At 37.6% G+C, this 12,621-nt stretch overlaps 1 long non-coding RNA gene across 2 annotated transcripts in view; it reads right to left on the bottom strand.

The window, feature by feature from the left end:
• The window catches only part of LOC144301805 (uncharacterized), a 54,051-nt gene extending 42,376 nt beyond the window's left edge, over nt 1-11,675 (bottom strand). For both annotated transcript variants that reach the window (XR_013368696.1, XR_013368695.1), the window contains exon 1: nt 11,524-11,675. This is a non-coding gene — a long non-coding RNA (uncharacterized LOC144301805). The remainder of the gene's footprint in view (nt 1-11,523) is intronic.
• Nucleotides 11,676-12,621: the final 946 nt, after the last annotated feature.

Genomic DNA, 12,621 nt, shown 5'->3' with positions numbered 1-12,621 from the left:
ACTTGCTGAATGAATGAATAGAAATTATTATGTGTTATAACTGTATAAAGTAATCTAAATAAGTTAGAGAAATCTCACCTTTTTAGAGGCAAAGCATTATGAGTCAAAAAATTATCTAAAAACAAGCCAGTGAGAGTAAGAATGGTTATTTAATTTACATATAAAAATCTAGGGGGACACCTGAGTGGCTCAGAGGTTGAGCATCTGCCTTTGGCTCAGGGCGTGATCCCAGGGGTCTGATATCGAGTCCCATATCAGGCTCCCAGCAGGGGAGACTGCTTCTCCCTTTGCCTATGTCTCTGCCTCTCTCTGTGTGTCTCTCATGAATAGATAAAGTCTTTTAAAAAAATCTATTCAAACACATTAGACAAAGACTAATATGAATAATAATAAATAATAATAAAGTTACACAAGATCTTGTGTGAGAATTCCACAGGCTCATTAAATGCATTAACAGTATCATATCTTTGAATTTAAAATTGAGTCTATAGCCTTTTGGAGTCATCTAATCAAATTCTGGAGATAATTGAGAACACATGGTGGTATGGAATGTGCTGATGATCTAAAGTTCTTGTTGGTGGCACAACTCTGTATTCCTCATCTTCTAGAAATTCTGATGAACTGCTGGATGATGGGCCTAATGGAGATGAGGGAGTTGAGACTGGCAAGAGAAACATGGTAAAGAAGGAAAATGGAGTAGCATCTAACTAAGGAATATAGTTCCAAGATTTACTGGTAGATCCTGATCCACTAACTGGATTTTTTTTTTTTTTTTAAGTATCAAGCTGCTTTCTGAAAAAAAAGAAAATTCCATTGTTTCTGTATTCTCTGCCTTTTTTATTTTAAGACTTATTTATTTATTTCAGAGAAAGCACGGTGGGGGAAAGGGGAGAAAGAATCTCAAATAGAGTCTGTGCAGAGCACGGAGACAGATGTGGGGCTTGATCTCACAAATATGACAACATGACCTGATCCAAAACCAAGATTTGGATACTTAACCAACTGATTCACTCAGGTGCCCCTTCCCTGCCCTTCTAACCAACACTGCACCCTAACACATTTTCTTATTGAACCATTTTCTTGATAAAGATTGGAAATGATAATTGTCAGGGACACAGAGGGAATATACTCATTTGATAAAGTCATGTTGTCTTACCTTAGGTATGGAAAAAAAAATTAGAGTGTGCAAACAACCTCACAGTATTGGGAGTAATATCTGTGAGGCCACTACCTTCCCAGTAGGAGGTGGTGTTGGAAGTCCATCAGTCACAAACTTGCTCCTCACATGATAATTTTGGATTCTTACACAACCAAACAAAAGTAGACTCTGGCACAATTGAGCATCAGTCCTCAGAACATCATCCCAGAACAGTTTTTCTTTATCTTCAAACTGATACAAAATACTGATGATATTCTATTCCATAAAAGTTTATTTTTATTAAGATTAGGCTTTCCCTTTGCTCAAACCTAAAACAGGTCATAAATCTTGTAACAGTGTCTATATCCATGGGGAATGTTGGCTATTGTCACTGAAACAAGGAAAACCTATTTTCCACAAAAGACTGGAAATACAGTCCAAAAAGACTTAATAGAAGAAGGTAACTTTCCTCACTGGATCCCAAGAGTTAAGATTCATGTTAGGAAGGATGGAAATAAAGAACTTCCTTGAAAGCCCTCTGAACCACTTAGAGGGCTATCGTATTCTTTTGTATCTTCAGCAATACCAACAAGAGTGCTGAATTCATAAAATTATTCAAAAAGCACTTCATTGAATGGGATCCATATCTAAAAAATGGTTAATAGCAGTTAAAAATGGCTCAGCAGTTGAGCATATGCCTTTGGCTCAGGGTGTGATCCCAGGATCCGGGATCAAGTCCCACATTGGGATCCTTGCAGGGAGCCTGATTCTCCCTCTGCCTGTGTCTCTGCCTCTCTTTGTGTCTCTCATGAATAAATAAATAAATCTTAAAAAAAGAAAGGCTGATATAATTATATGGTAAATCTTATATAGAATTAATGTGTTATTAATGTTATCATATTTTATGAACACAATTATGTGTTACATGTTAATATATAATGCATATTTTAATATGTCTATCATATATATATAATTTCCTGTCAGCAAAAGGGTGCTAATCAGTCCTATGTCTTTGTACATAATAATGTTCCGAGCAGCATTCTTACCTATGTGAAGTACTCAGTGATGTAACCGTCTGGATATATAACTTCGTCATAAACTCATGAATCTTCTGTGAGTTACTTCTAATTTAATGTATCAAAACATATGTCCTCTTCCCATACAGCTGAGATTCCTCCCCAGCATGAGCTGAGAATTTGATAGTGTTAACTGAATGCAGTAGCCAAAGGACTAATCATGATGTGATTTCACCTGAAAGGCAGCACTGAGACATGAACTCTCAGGACAGCATTAGAGAAAAAGCTCCAGCATTTGAGTTACTCTTTTATTCTAACATAAATCAAAAATGACTGAACACTGTATTGCAATTTCCCCCAAACGGAATTTATCTTGGAATGGAGACAAAACAAGAATGACTTACAAACTGAAAGACGTTTTCCATTATATTCTCAAGCGATGCAAGCATTCTCTTCAGAATGAGACTGAAAACTCTCTCGGTGCCTTCTTCCCTAGCTTTAGGGAGTTACCTCATAGAGAAATTGTTTGCTACTACATGGAAAATAACCAACATGGATTATCCCCATAGAACAAAGAAGCAACACTATAAACTCAAGGGACAAGCAACAAGATCTCATGAGAGAGCAAATTCCTTAAGAGGAACTTTCAAAATCCCTTTGTTCTAGGTTTATCAGCGTGGGGGAACTTAATTTCATGAAGCTTTAGCAAGCAGGAGAATTGTGGCATACACTTGGCTACATTCAGATCTTAATCCTTCTAAATTGCTCTGTCGTGTTTAGAAAGATCTGCTTACAACCGTCATCGTGCAAGTGTAAACACAAGGGCTCTCAGATCTTTCTTTGTGCTTCAGATCTGCCAGACATCATTCAGGTCTCATTTTACAGGCAAACCCTTAGTACCACCACAAGCTTCTTAAAAAAAAAAAAAAAAAAAAAAAAAAAAAAAAAAAAACCTAACATGAGGCGCATGTACGAATCTGCATGTCTGGGTTTCCCTATAAGGGCATTGGATTTTATTCCCATCACAATTCTTGTTTATAGCTCACTGAATTTATAGCCAACCTCTTAAACATCTGCAGTCGTCATTTTCCCCCTTTCTTAAGGAAAAGCACCACTCTCTATGGAACGTTAAGCAGTTATTTTCTCTTAATAAGCCTTAAAGGGAGATGTTCTTCTGTGTTTCTAACCACTGAAGTAAGCAAACATAAGACTTCTATGCCGTCAAGAGAATTAGGATGAGGGACTTGACAGTAGACCTTTAGTATTTCTGGAAATTTCCATTAGCTGTAAGTCAGGAAAACAGGGTTTTAAACCCACAACTTTTATTAATTCTCAGTGTGGCTGTCAGAAGATCTCTTCCTTTTCTTTGTGTTTTATAGAAATACAGACCATTTTACAGCCAGGAGGAACCTTGGAGTTTCATCCAAAACGACACTTTCACTCTAGAGAGAGGGTCCCATATCCCAAGACACTAACTGAACCCCCTACAGCAGAAGAGCTTCTCTTCTGATCTCATTTCACAGGGCACTTACCACTCTCTCCGCTATGTTATGACCCAGTTTCCTCAGCCAAGGCTTAATGATAGGTTTCTCGTCACAAGTGCCTTGGAAGAATCACACAAAATATTTGAGCAGGAAGTACATCGAAAAAAAATATTAAGTGTAACCAGAATGTAAGCTGTTGCATATTTTAAAGTTAAACAATAACCGTTAAGTTCAAATGGTCTCTTTACAGGTAATTTCAGGTGTTTATAACAACACAGTATTATCAAGAAACAGATTGTCTTTCATGTTTTTGTCATGATTTGTCATTGATAAATATGTACTTCATATATGGATTGCTATGAACTCAGTTGTAGCCCCCTTGCCCAATTCATGTTGAAGCCCCAACCCCTGTATTTGGAGACTGGGCCTTTAAGAGGTAATTAAGGTTAAATAAAGTTATAAGGGTAGAGCCCTAATCCAATAGGACAAGTGGCCTTATAAGAAGAGATTTTTTTTTTCTCTCTCCCCCCCCCCCCTTTCTCTCTCCATGCACAGACACAGTGAAGAGGCCATGTGACCACATAGCAAGATAGCAGCCATCAGCAAGCCAGCAAGAGAGCTTCCACCAGAAACTAAATAGGCTGAACCTTGATCTTTGACTTCTACCTTTCAGAACTATGAGAAAATATGTCTCCATTGCTTAAGCCACCCAGCCTGTGGTGTTATAGCAGAGACAAATACACTACTTCAGAGAACTACAGAAAAACATAATTTAAGAAACATTAGAGCAGAAAATACAAACTTTAAGCTGAAAAGAATTTGGAAGGATCTACAAAGTTAGGAGGGCACATTTGTTTTTAAGAGTTCCTTCCCATATCACTTCCTGACACTCTGGTTTTTAAGGCTTGCCAATATGACCCAGTGACAATAGCAAAAACAACAATCCAATCATTCTTATCATCATGATTATTTTCAAGAGAAAAATGTGGCATGCCTTATTCCAGATCAGTAAAAAATGTTGTTGTGCTGTTGTTCTTGTTGCTAAAAATACAGCAGTCTGGGGGAAATGGGGAGGGAGAGATTTTCTTTCCTTCTTTTTATTTTTTCATCAATAAAGTCAAGAATATCCTTAAAGAGAAAAATTATCTTTTGTGAGTTGCTTCCTCCCTCTGGTGAACTCTGGATGGGTTTCTAACTGAAGCTGGACACCACAATACCAAGCTCTCTCACCCAGTACTAAGTCTTTTAACAGATGAAACAGCCTGAGTACTAATTATGTTCAAGGCATTTTTCCCTCTTCCTCTTAAGCTTTTAGTTTCATAGATAGATAGATAGATAGATAGATAGATAGATAGATAGATTCCAATACTGCATTTCTCTTCTTTGTTGCAGGAAAATCCAAACTCTTTTTCAAAGATTAGGTTATCAGCCAGTGACTTTTCTTTGTTGAAATGACAACTCTTTCTAATGAGGAGGTGCCTTTCAAGGTGAAACAAGATGCCTTAAAGCATTGGGTCCCAAGGTCTAGATATCAGCAAACTTTATAAAGATAAGCAAACTTGCAACTCTTTCACTACAGATTTTAGTACTTATTTCAATCTTTCTTCCTGAAAAAAAAGAGAGACAGAGAGAGAGAGAGAGAGAAGAGAATAAAATATCCTCTTATCCTACCCCCTCCCCCAAATAAACAATGGTCTCAATAGCAGATTTCCCTATTTTAAAATGCCAGAGTTCTTTACCATGTTATTTTATTGAGGGAAAAAAAATAGAAAATATTTTCATTGTTCATTAAATAAATTAAATAATCTTCATGTTCCTACTCCACTGACTGAGCTCTTGATTATTTTCATCAGTTTGAACTATGAAGCAAAATCTAAAAAACAAATGTGAGCAATTTAGAATTTCCTCAGTACTTTTCTCCAGGTATTTATTGTAACCACAAAAACATTAAAGGATAAGGAAGCACATGTTATTAAAATAATACATATCATAAAAACATTCTTTCTGTACTGTTATTGCTTTGTGTGGACTTGATTTGGAAGAAAACCTTTGAGCACTAAGCAAAAATAAAAGAAGGGGTATGGTATTCATGCCAGTTTCCTTTCCCATTTCTAGTAGGAAGGGATTCATTCAAAGTCCTCAGAGAAGCAGAGATGCCTACTACAGTGGGGTCTCACCACCTGTAATGGCTTTGATATGATGCATGACTCTTTCTTTCCAGCCCAGGTCAGGACACTTGGTTCCCAGGGCTCCTGCTGCCTCACCTCAGTCCCAAAGCCCTAACCAGTCCTTTGCCCTAACCTCAGAATCCCCTTCTTGCAGCCTTCCCCTAAAAACAATCTAAGACCCTACAGTCTTCCTGAATCACTGTTCCCTAAGTTATCACCTAGGGTCATGCCTGGGCAGCTCCACACCTCCCTAGGCAATTTATTCCTTGATTTCTCCTCCTCAAGATCTCTCTCCTCAACTCCAATGCTCTTCTCTAGACGCACCCTCTATTTCATTGTGTCAGTGAGGCCCATAACTGCCTCAGATCCTCAGTTCCAAACTTTAATCCATTTCCATCTTCATCCCTGGGAGAACTTTCTCTAATTCAAGTTTTCTCCTTTCTTGCAGAACTATGAGAACCCCACTCTCTAGCCCTACCTTCTGTTCATCTCAGTCCTTTGGGGCCAGGTACATGCATCTCTGTTCTTCTCTGGCATTCCTAGACTCCCTCTACCTTTGAATTCCAGGAATAGTTTTTTTGTGTGTAGCATCATGGTCCCTCCTGAATTTTCACTTTTATTTTCTTATGCACTAATTTTCTTTTAAAATAGATGCATCTAAATCAAAGATAGGTTCTTTCCAGAATGATATAAATATCATAATAGGCTTTTTAAAGGTAGAGTACAAATTATAATTGTGTGAAGTCTGAGATACACCAGCATGAAAATTATATTGAAATTAGAGGCAAGAACATGGATCCCATAAAGGATTAGTCTGTATTTGCTGTTTGGGCCTAGACAGTTATTTAACTTTCTTGAGTATGCTTAGATTGTCTCTGGACAAGATGATTTCATTACCCTTGGTTGCTTCTGTGTCCTATCCCAGAGAAGAAACCTGAGACTATATTTCTCAGGACCCTTTTATCTTATTTATTTATTTATTTATTTATTTGGACCCTTTTCTCGAAGGGATGCCTAGTTCCTGCCTGACAATAGCAGGCATTCATAGTGCATTGCTTGGGGATAGCATTTGGGGAATGTTGGGTTAGATTTTGAGGCCAATGTACACGGGAGGTGCTTATCTCATATATGGCAGTATGTTCTAAGCTCTGATTAGGAGGCATCCACTAGCCTGTGAGGCATGACAACTAGTCACTAATGTCAGGTTTATATTGATTTCTAGGTGGGAGTAAATGGATCATTTTCCTGCTGCCTTGAAGTATGGGGTCAAATAACTACTTGTGGCCAATGTGTATGGGTGATGGGTGAAAATAACTTCTACAATCAGCAATGTTCCAGATAGTAAAGGACCCTGAGTGAAAATGCCAATCTCATTGATGATTTAGTGTAAGTGAAGAATAAACCTTTGTTTCATTTTTAATTTTTTTCAGATTTATTGAGGTATAATTGACAGAATTATGTATGCTTAGGATGTACAATGTGATGATTTAGTAGAAGAAGACATTGTAAAATTAATACCATAATCAAGTAATTAACATATGTATCATCTCATATAGTCACCTTTTTCTGTGTGTGTGGTGGTGAGAACTCTTATGATCTACTCTCTCAGCAAATCTCAAGTATACTACACAGTATTATTAACTATAGTCACCATGCTTTAAATTGGATTCCCAGAGCTTATCTTATAACTTGATGTTTGCCCAATATCTCACCATTTCCACCACCCACCAGCCCCTGGAAGCCACCATTTTACCCTCTGGTTCTATTAGTTCAGTGTTTCCCAACCCTGGCAAAATTTAGATATTTATATTAGAGAAAACCAGATAAATTTTGGACTCTTGGCCACCAGTCATAGTTGAAGATGGAATAAAATATGGAGAACCAATAGATGAAGTGAAAGTCTGCACCTTGAAAGATAAGACCACACTAGGTCTCCTTACAAACAGCTCCCCAGATGAGCAACCAGGATTATAACTTGTAGACACGAAATAAGATTCCTTTCTGGAGAAAGATGTTACCTAGCAAAACAGTCAATCCAGATTATGCTATAGGAAAATCCAGAGTTTCCTGTTTTTTTTGTTTGTTTTTTTTTTAAGATTTTATTTATTTATTCATGAGAGACACAGAGAGAGAGAGAGAGGCAGAGACACAGGCAGAAGGAGAAGCAGGCTCCACGCAGGGAGCTGGACATGGGACTCCATCCCAGGTCCCCAGGATCACACCCTGGGCTGAAGGCGGTGCTAAACCGGTTCTAATCGCATTGTAGATTTATTTATTGTTTAAGAAATAGAAACAATACATGGAGCACAAAGAACTTTCAAGAAACAAAAATTGTGGTGGTGGGGCAGCCCCGGTGGCGCAGCGATTTAGCGCCGCCTGCAGCCCAGGGCCTGATCCTGGAGACCCTGGATCTAGTCCCAGGTCAGGCTCTCTGCATGGAGCCTGTGTCTCTGCCTCTCTCTCTCTCTCTCTCTCTCTCTCTCTCTCTCTCTGTGTGTGTGTGTGTGTGTGTGTGTGTGTCTATGGATAAATAAATAAAATCTTAAAAAAAATCTTTAAAAAAAATTGTGGTGGAGTTCCACAGACAGACACTTGGAATAAGAAGACAAATCTATAAAAATATTGGAAACATGTAGCAACTTCAAATAACTCTAGAAATAGAAATGAAAAAAATACAATAGCAGAAATAAATATTTGAATAGAAGTTGAAGATCAAATTTTAAGAGAAAATGACTTATAATCTGGAATTATCCAGCCAGTTTAATTCTCAATCAAGTATGAAGGCACAACAAAGAAATTTTGGGAAAACAAGATCTCAAAGGCTAAATCCCTTCCCTATCCTCACTTTTTATGAATCTAAGAATATGCATTCCATTAGTCAAGGAAAGAAACCTAGAAGAGAAAAACATAAAATCCAAGAAGCAGAGGGCCCAACAACAACAAAAAAAGAGTAAGGAAGCACTAGGACCACAGTGAAGGCAAACCTCAGGATGACAACTGTCCAATAGGTCCAAGTGCAGACCATTCTGATTACAGGAGGTAGACAGTAGGTTCAAGGAGACCAATTTTTAAATAAAAAGTATTTTAAAAAGACTCTGGGGTATTATAGAACACAATATTTGGAGATCTGACCCTCTAGTACAAGAATTTGGAGATAATCATTGGCTGTCACATGCAAGCAAAACTAGACAAACAAAAAAGTCAAGAAAAATAAAGAAAAAAATACTAAAGAAAGAAAATAAAACCATGATTCACTTGAAAATAACACTTAGATAAACACACATTATGATCATCAATTCTGAACTTTTCCAATTCTGACACAATTATGGTGGGATGAGAAGTGGGGGTAGATGTGCACATGTTTGAAGGACAGAGGGGTTGATGGGAACTATTTTTCAAATCAGGAAATCAGTAGTACTACTTTAATTAAAATTCAAGCAATAGCAGTACAGCACATTATATAGAAATATGGAGGACAGTATCAGAAAAATATCTAAAAGATGTGAACATGAATTCCTCTAGGGAATGAGAGTAGTTTGTAGCGAGAAATTATTTTCTTTTTGTAGCTTTCAGAGTTTTGCTTAGTTATAAACAGTAGAAAATAATTTGACTTTTGACACCATGTGCATTTTTAAAATTAGATTAAAAGTATATATATATTTTAAAAGGCTCTGAGAGGGAAGGGACATGAAGTGTTCCCAGCACTGAGAGAAGCCTCTAGGGAAGACAGCTGGAAGATTGAAGGGGGAGAGCCAGAGACACAGAGCTGGACCAGGGTGGGCAGTGCCTTGAAGGACACGCTGAAAACTTAGGAATTTGCCTTAACACCGATGAGATGCCTTCCTAAGTTCTCTCTATCTATATATATATATATATTTTTAATTATTTTAATCAATAGAGATATGTATCAATCATTTTAGAAAAATCTCAGAAATAACTGAAAGCTAGATGTTCTTTAGGAGAGTTTCTGAGATTTTTACCTGGGTCTTAAAACTCATAAACCAAAGAAGAAGAAGAAGGAGAAGGAGAAAAAGAGGAAGGAGAAGCAGAGGAAGAGGAAGAAAAAGAAGAAAAGATGGGTGGTTGAACCTGTAAGATCCTAGTTTCTGTTCAGATAACAATATTCTATCTAGTGTAAGTTGACCAAGTAAGCATGTTCATGTAAAAATGAGACTAGAATATAGTATATTTCTTTCTAGTTCAACCCCCATGAAGATGCACCTGGGTGGTTCAGTCATTTGAGTGTCTGCTTTTGGCTCAGGTCATGATCTCACGGTCCTGAGGGAGCCCTGGGATCCCTGCTCAGTGAGGAGTCTGCTTCTCCCTCTGCCTCTGCCTCTCTTCTCCACTCATGCTCTCTCTCTCAAATAAATAAATACATTCTTTAAAAAAGAAAAGAAAAAAGTAAGCTATTTTTCTTCAGGGAGTGATTATTACCTGTAAATTTTGATGAACACTTTAACTTCATTCCAAGCCAAACAACATTTATTGCTTGACTGATGTTTCACCTCCCTTCCTGGATTTAAATTTTGATTCCTTGTTTTCAAAATAGTCTCTGAGTATCCTAGAGCTGAAACTGTCATAAGATGACTGGTTTAATCCCATCAATTCTCAACTCAAGTCCAGATAGGAAAAGTGACTTGCCAAACACTATATATTAACTTAGTGGCAAAACATGAACCTAATTCTTTTGCTTAGTTCAGATCTCCTTCCAATATATCAACTCAGGGCTATTCTATTTACCTAGGCAAGGTAGTCATAGTATCAGTGGCCCAGTAGTTTTCCAAGGGCATATCATAAAAGTTTGAGACCTGGGATGGGTAATATATTTACTGACAGGGGCCCGTGGGTGGCTCAGTTGGTTAAGCGTCTGACTTTTGATTTTGACTCAGGTCATGATCTCAAGGTCCTGGAATTGAGCCCTGCATCAGGCTTTGTGCTGAATGAAGAGTCTGCTGGAGATTCTCTCTTTGCCCACCCCCAACTCTGTACTTGCTCTCTCTTTCTCTCTTTAAAATAAATAAATAAATCTTTAAAAAGTTACTTACATGATTTGAAAATATTTTTTAAAGTACATATGAAATGTACTTTATTTATTTATGAAATCCATAAATATATCATTAAATAGCTAGAAAACATTAATTTTTGTCAACTACCAGTTACAACATGGCTTTTACAGTTTTATATAGTTATATGTTAATTTTATTAAGTGCCTTTCATAAGAATATGTTCATTATTATATAAAATTTGATCCTCTTATTATATAAGTAGATTAAAAAATGATTTTTCAAAATCATTTCAAAATCAAAAATATTCATCTATCTACACATACACAATTTTTTCCCAGGTTAAGAGTGTAGTGATTAGTAAAACTTAATCTAATTCGAGTTTTGATTTGCATCTATATAAAAATCCCAGATATGGGCAGTCCTGGTGGTTTAGCGGTTTGGTGCCGCCTTCGGCCCAGGGTGTAATCCTAGAGACTCAGGATCGAGTCTCATGTCAGGCTCCCTGCATGGAGCCTGCTTCTCCCTCTGCCTGTGTCTCTGCCTCTCTCTCTCTCTCTCTGTGTGTCTCTGTCTCTCATGAATAAATAAATAAAAAATAAAATAAAATCTTAAAAAAAATCCCATATAATTAAAAGTCACCAAGTTTGGAGTTTTTTGCCCTCATTATCTGGATTCTCATCTCTAAACTAGGATACGGAGCATACAAACCACATGATCTCTAAATTCTCTTATGGCTCTGAATTCCCATAATCCTTTTATGATCCTTCCCTTCTGAAGATCTGTCCTGAAGAGAAAAAAAAAATGTTTTTTCTGCTTAATTCCTTTAGAGGACAGAGCAGTGGATTGGGTCAAACACTCCCCGTGTGTATTGTTTGTGATGCCCTGAGTTCCTTCCTCTTTATTGCCTCACATGTTTGCTGATGTCAGGGCTTGGCCTGTGGATCATAAGCTGCCACTGCCACAGCTTTTCCAGATGTTGACATATTAGGCAAATGTATTCTTTGTGGGAGCAGTTACTGCTGTGGGAAGAGAAATCTTGGAAGTACATTCCAGTTGCAGCCTGATTTAATTGAGGTAGTAAACATCATGGGAACAATGGTTGACATTGGCCAGGCTCCACCATAAGGAGATGCAGAGTCACAGGAGAACCAGAGGGGAAGTGAAGAGAATAAGGCAAAACATATGAAGCAGTGAGAGGAGGAGAAGAGAGAGCGAATGCCAAGAAAGCCAGACACATAAACAAATGAGTAATGCTTTTCATTGGTTGTTCAAATGTGAGTGAGTGAGTGAGTGAGTGAGTGAGTGAGTGTTAAAAGTTCAGAGAATAAATTATGGAATAAAAGATTCTACAAGTTACTCTCTTTGCGTTTGTAAGACCCCAGCGTCACATTATTCTAAGATGCTTGTCTTTCAATTCACTTTTAAGAGGATTAATTTAGGGGCATCTGGGTGGCTCAGTTGATTAAAAGTCTGCTTTTGGCTCAGATCATGATCTCAGGATCCTGGGATCAAGCCCCAACAACCCTTGCGTTGAGCTCCCCATTCAGGGAGCCTGCTTCTCCCTCTCTCTGCCCCTCCCTCTTCTCGTGCTCTCTCCCTCTCTCTCTCTTTCTCCTCAAATAAATAATTAAAATCTTTTAAAAAGAGAATTAATTTGTACAATGTAAAAATTACAAAAGCTCTTACACAATTAAATCCTAACATTTTCACCAAGTTAATCTAATTGCCTTCTCTGCGACAAGGTGAGGGGTTTTTTCGCCCCATTAAAGAGCTTCCTTTGCTCTCAAAGCAACAATAAATTATCAG

The sequence above is a fragment of the Canis aureus genome, chromosome 30, assembly GCF_053574225.1.
Source record: "Canis aureus isolate CA01 chromosome 30, VMU_Caureus_v.1.0, whole genome shotgun sequence".
Lineage (NCBI taxonomy): Eukaryota > Metazoa > Chordata > Mammalia > Carnivora > Canidae > Canis > Canis aureus.
This window is presented reverse-complemented; position numbering and strand designations above follow the sequence as displayed.